Source organism: Callithrix jacchus, chromosome 3, assembly GCF_049354715.1.
Source record: "Callithrix jacchus isolate 240 chromosome 3, calJac240_pri, whole genome shotgun sequence".
Taxonomy (NCBI): Eukaryota; Metazoa; Chordata; class Mammalia; order Primates; family Cebidae; genus Callithrix; species Callithrix jacchus.
Genome location: NC_133504.1, coordinates 115786213 through 115792981, shown reverse-complemented (window position 1 = coordinate 115792981; position 6769 = coordinate 115786213). Strand labels below are relative to the sequence as shown.

At 41.2% G+C, this 6769-nt stretch overlaps 1 pseudogene across 1 annotated transcript; it reads left to right on the top strand.

The window, feature by feature from the left end:
• The first annotated feature begins 4426 nt into the window (after positions 1–4426).
• Positions 4427–6000, top strand: LOC100402441 (actin-related protein 2/3 complex subunit 1A pseudogene; annotated as a pseudogene). Its single transcript, XR_013533047.1, has one exon. The product of XR_013533047.1 is annotated as an actin-related protein 2/3 complex subunit 1A pseudogene (transcript).
• The last annotated feature ends 769 nt before the right edge of the window (positions 6001–6769 follow it).

The window sequence follows — 6769 nt, the reverse complement described above, 5'->3', positions numbered from 1 at the left end:
GTAATACTATTATACTCAGTTATTAGAATGATTATATTCATATAATTATTATACTAATACTAATGAGGGACCTAACATAATAGTAATATGTTAACTCTTACTAGGGTGATGATTAATGATATATCCTCAGCTGATGGCCCAAAGCCTGGCATGCAATACTCAATAAAAATTGATTAAATAAATGAATATGTGAACAAACATATGAACAAGGAGACTTGTTACAGCATTATAAAGCTAAAATTTGTAAACCATAAAAACAACAGGTTAGTGGCTTAATAGAGTGTGGTACATATAGTCAAAACTCAGTGTGTTTTAAAAGAATAATAACCTAGAAAATGTCTTTATGTAATGTCAAGAGGGGACAGCATACAATATATGAAGCATATCCTAAATTTGTATATGTGTACTTACACGTATATGTATAAATTAGGGGCAAAATAGAAGGAAATACACCAAAAGGCAATAGTAGTTCTCTGTGAGTGATGAAATTATGGATTATTTTTATTTTCTTCTTTACACATTCTTTAATTTTCTAGATTCTCTGCCATGAACTTGAGTGTAACACCAATTTAAATACTTTTTACAATCTCATAATTAAGAACTTAGACTTTTTTTAAGTAATCAAGTTTAACTTAATTAAGATCTTATCACTTTAATAAATCATTTAGGATGGACCAATTAACACAACTAAATCTACTGCACTGACAGTCTCTTGAAGAAATCTCTAGTGTTTGTGAAATGGCTCTACTAAATATCATCCAAAATTTTATTTTAAAGACACTCACCATTGCTGCTAAGAGCCAACAGTTATCAACAATAGCCTTAATAACTAGAAATGTGAAAGTCTTAAGAGGTAAATATAATCTATGTTTAAAACATACTTATTTTCTCTTCTCATTTAGTTTACAAGAAAATGTTGAAGTTGAAGAATCAACCTTTGGAAACTGTCATTTTCCAGAATGATTAATTCTGGGTAATTTATGCCTGTCAAGTCACAAAGAACACTTTCATTTACCCTACTTCCTTTGTGGTTCTTAAAGGGTGATCCTGTGTTACAGTTATTGTAAACTCTGTGCTTCAGTATGGTCAGGAAATAGAGCAGTCTGATTAACCAACTATTCTGACCAATTACTGTCTCTGCAACATATTAATTACTACTTTTCAAAAAATCAGGCTGTCTTAAATTGCAATTAACATTGAAAGTCTACTGAAGGTTTCATAATTATTTGATGATTCAGAAGGCACCTCAGTGTTTCTCAGGGTGTCAGGTTCACCAGCATAACAATCATTTATCCTAGTAGGATGGATGAGGAGAGACGCTGGTTAATAGGAATTTTCAGTTGAGAGAAATGCAAGCAAGCCAGGTTTTACTATGTTTACAAGGTTGAATGAATGTCTATTGAGCTCTTTAAGCACCTTCTGAGAAAGACACTCTATTTGTGTGAGATGTTATAATTATTATTCTACAGAAATTCAATGGTAACATTCTATTTTACAACAAAGAAAATTAGATTACAAGTTATCCTACAACTCTCCCTCCTCCCAGCTAAGATCACACACCGTATAGAGTTACAATGGTGCCAATTAAACAGCTTTTCATGCACTGTATGTTGCTTTGGCTTTTGATGATCTGAATGGATTGCATACCAAATAGCAGCTACTAGCAGCAATCAAAACAATTTGGGGGGAAATAGTTTTGTCTTCTGTGTTCACATAATGCTATTGATTTGAATTTAATATTTGCTTCATTTCTTTCTTGGTACAGTAAGCAAGCATGTGCTGTCTGTCTGGGCCCCCATTCTGGAGTGGCAAAGCCTGTGTATACCAGGCATTTTCCATCACTAGTTGTTAGAAGCCAATATCCATTCAAAAGAGTCTTTCATCCCATCCTCACTACATATACATATTCTCTCTCTCTCTCTCTCCCCCCCCCCCCCCCCGTCTCTCTCAAATCCCAGTTTACAATTAAAGAATCAGAGGCACAGAGAGGTTACGGTTTCTGCCCAAGTTTACATGGCTATTATATTGGTAGAGCTGGGCCAGATTCTAAATCTCCTGATAGATAGCACATACTGTTTCCATTGAGTCATTGCCCCAACACAATGTTGGACTGAGACTTTGACTGAAAAATGAACTTTTCTCTGAGCAAGGTGAAAAAAAAAGAAGAAGGAAGGGAATGACAGATGAAGGAAGGGAGAACTCAGCATCATGGATTTGGGGTACCACTCCCACATCACAGCCAAGTTTACTCCTCTTATATAACAATTTGAGGTCCAGGCACAGTGAGCCTACGATTCCTTATTTGAAACACTATAATGGGACTCCCTGGAAGAATCTGTGCACTATATCTTGAAACTGATGACCAGAGATTCTTTAATGAGCAAACAGATACACATAACCTTCCAACCCATGCCCTGGCTGTCCTGGATGGTAAGGACACATTCTCTAACATGGGAAAGATTCAAGATTCAGGTCAGTCTAATCAGCTAATGGTCAGCACCAACGGAGGTTAGGCTGTTTAAGGACTTAAGCCATTCAATGTGATGCCAGTTCCCTCCTAATCCAGCCCTAAAGGGAACTTGTATTATGACTCACAGGAGAGGCACAGCCTGGAGAAAATTGAAAACTTACAATAGTACAGCTGTGATAATAAACTACAAGAATAAGCCACCCCTCTCCTCAGTATGGGATTTGATGTAAGAGTCATTGTGCTGTGGCAAAGGACCCGGTTCACCATGGTGATAATGGGAGTGCCTGGGCCAACACTAATGACAATGAGGAGACTGGTACTGTGTGACAACCACAAAACCCACAATGGCATCAAGGCTATGCCACCCCTTAGGACCCACAGCTCAAGAGTGGAGAGCCAGTGTTCACTTGAGCGGGAAGTGAAGCATCAGTCTGGAGCCCCTGGAGCCCAGTAGGCAGCAGTAAGTAGGATCATAGCTAGATAGCAGGTAAGGAAGCATCTGAGCCAGGACTGTGCACTGCCAAGTCAGTAATGGTGGCTGCAGAGATCAAAGAGCATAAAGGTCACAGGCAATGGAACAGAGAGAGGGAGCCAGCTGTTACACAGCAGAGGTGAAGGAGGTATTGTGTTGAACAGTGAGCCAGCCTGGGTCCTCTATGGGAAACAGAGCCAGAAACCTAAAGGTCAAAAAAATCACCCAAAAGGGACTTGAGGCAAGTATCATTTTTATTTGCATTTCATTGCTTCCACCCCTTCTTGGACTGGTCCATCACCTAATTGGTGTGGCCTGTGTCAGTGGAAGTCCACAAGAGAGACAACTGGGGCAAGTGCTGCACAGACTCTTGCCTCTGGCCAGATCCACCCCATTCCCTAAACTTTGGCTCAGTTCTCCATATCTGCCAAGGTCCAGATCTGCTCTGTGTTTGATACTTGGTTAAAAAGTTCTAGACAAGGTCACCCCTTTGTCACCATTGATAGAGGGCTCTTGCAGTCTTACAATCAATATAGGTCAAAAATGACTGGAGACAGACCAAATCTAAACACCTGAAGGTATTGGGGAGTAAGCAAGGTTAATCCAGCACCAGCCTGAAAAGGAGAGACAGTTTCCATCCAATCACATACCTCCATGAGTTCTATAGCAGCCACATACTTAAACCAAAGCTTTTTCTTTTATGCCATTTCTATTTTCTTGTTCTTCAGAACCTCTCAATTCTTCATGGACCGAGGTGTGTTTCAGTCATCTTCCAGAGCTGAACAGAACAAGTCATGATCTGGAATCAACAGGTCCATTTTTCTCCATGTTTCATTTCTGTAGTATAATAACAGTAACAATAGCCAGCATGTTACTATTTGGGAGGCCGTGTGCTAAGCCCTTTACATATATTATTATGCATTATTACATGTGATCATGTCATCAACTCCTTTGGGTGACACCTTCATAATCCCTCCTTTACAACTGAGGAAAACACTGCATGAGATGCTGATTACCTTCCCAGGGTCACAGAGCTAGGAAGAGATGGAGCCTGAATAAGCATTCAGGCAGCCCTCCATACCCACATCCTCACCTGGCATCCCATCATCCTTAAACTAGAAGAGCAGCAAGGATTGGGCCTGCTAAGCCTCACCATAGAGTGAAAAGGGAATGTGGAATGAGTTTAAAGAGGAAGCAGTTTTAATTATGCACTGTCTAATGCAAAACAATGCCAATTTTGCTGACAGAATAAAAATGAGCAGACCTGAAGAATTTTGATCCCTATGCTTTTAAGCTTGCACAAGAAAGCATTCCAAGTTTACTTTACCCACACTTGCTGAATAATGCTGGGAGAGTTGCAGTGGTATCCCCACCCAACTTTCATGTAAATTAAAGAGTTTTCCAAATTCTGCTACCACATTTTTCTAACCTAAGTGAGGTTTTAAGATAACTCCATTTGAGGTCCTCCGCCCGCGCCCACCGGAGCCTGTTCGCGTCAACTGCCCAGAGTCCGCGAATCCTCCGCTCCGAGCCTGTCTGGACTCTCCCGACCCCAGCTTTTTCTCCTTTGAAAACACTAAGAATAATGTCACTGCATCAGTTTTTACTAGAGCCAATCACCTGTCATGCCTGTAACAAGGATCGTACCCAGATTGCCCTCAGTCCCAATAATCACGAAGTACACATCTATAAGAAGAACGGGAGCCAGTGGGTAAAAGCTCATGAACTCAGGGAACACAATGGACACATCACAGGTATTGACTGGGCTCCCAAGAGCGACCGCATCGTCACTTGTGCGGCAGACCGAAATGCCTATGTCTGGAGTCAGAAAGATGGTATCTGGAAGCCAACCCTCGTGATCCTGAGAATTAATCGTGCAGCTACTTTTGTGAAGTGGTCCCCTCTAGAGAACAAATTTGCTGTGGGAAGTGGAGCACGACTCATTTCCGTTTGTTACTTTGAGTCTGAAAATGACTGGTGGGTGAGCAAGCACATTAAAAACCCGATTCGCTCCACAGTCCTCAGCTTGGATTGGCATACCAACAACGTTTTGCTGGCAGCAGGATCATGTGACTTCAAATGCAGAGTGTTTTCTGCGTACATTAAAGAAGTGGATGAAAAGCCAGCCAGCACGCCCTGGGGTAGCAAAATGCCTTTTGGGCAGCTGATGTCAGAGTTTGGTGGCAGTGGCACTGGCGGCTGGGTCCACGGGGTCAACTTCTCTGCCAGTGGGAGCTGCCTGGCCTGGGTCAGCCACGACAGCACCGTGTCTGTTGCTGATGCCTCAAAAAGTGTGCAGGTCTCAACTCTGAAGACTGAGTTCCTGCCACTCCTGAGCGTGTCATTTGTCTCGGAAAACAGTGTTGTGGCTGCTGGCCATGACTGCTGCCCAATGCTCTTTAACTATGATGACCGTGGCTGCCCGACCTTCGTCTCTAAGTTAGACATTCCAAAACAGAGCATCCAACGCAACATGTCTGCCATGGAACGCTTCCGCCACATGGACAAGAGGGCCACAACTGAGGACCGCAACACGGCCTTGGAAACGCTGCACCAGAATAGCATCACTCAAATCTCTATTTATGAGGTGGACAAGCAAGATTGTCGCAAATTTTGCACTACTGGCATCGATGGAGCCATGACAATTTGGGATTTCAAGACCCTCGAGTCTTTCATCCAGGGCCTCCAGATAATGTGAAGCTGAGTGAGCCTCCGCCGTCCAGCATGACAAACTGTGGCTGACCGCAGCTGTGCCGTGGCACGATGGTGAGGAAGCCAGCCCCGAGGAAACACTGAAAACACATATCACGCCAATACCTTGTGGTTTTGTTTGAATATAAAATTGGTGAAAGTGTTGGTTTTTTAAAAGCAGTGATTTTGTTTTGTTTTGTTTTGTTTTGTTTTTTTTTTGCAGTTTCATTCCATTCTTGACCAAAGCTTTTCTTTAAGTAGTTTATTATGGAAAATTGTCACACTAACTTAAAAGACAGGGTAAGGGAGATATGTAAATTGTCCACTAGAAAATTAAATAAAAGAACTGAATGTGAAAAAAAAAAAAGAACTCCATTTGATTAGTTCAGCTTATATTCTTCTCTTTAGGAGCTCAAGATCACTCATGTCAATTACCTTTTTAAAAAAATGAGAGAAGGATTCTAGTTCAAAGACCCAATAACCAAATAACTGGAGTCGTACAATGAGCTACAGCTACTAGAATAGGCCCATCAACAATCACAAGATTTCTCTCAAAGGAGGAAAAAAGCTAAAGTTTCATCCCTCAGGAAAACAGCACTCAGATTTAGCCTGGGAAGAATTTTCAGGTATCCATGGTCTAATCTGTCCCCACCGGGAATACCTGTCATTTAATCCCAATCACCTCATGGGCTCATCACAAGATTTTTATACATGTTTATTTCAGGGATATACTCTGTAGGAGCAAGATGGAAATCAGGAAAAAGGAAATGTTTTATTTAAATATGCCAGAGGCATCAGAAAACAAAGTGAGAGTAAATATGATTGCAGAAAGGGTGACCCTAGTAACCTATTACAAAAGACAAAGAAAACACAAATGATCTCAACTAAAAGGCTTTGAAAAAAAATGAAAATGAAAGGGAAAAAATAGGCTCTTTGTGTTTGATTCTGGAAACATATATTATGCTCACACTGTGAGCTGGTGGGCAGATGGTTGAAGCTCATACAAGGAATATTAAATCTATTTGGAACCCTGTTGCCCTCCTGATACAACACTGCTGATGCCTAGAGGGCAAGACAATGAGCACACAAATGCCTACAAATCACTCAGACTCTGTCACTGACTGGGAAATCCTCCC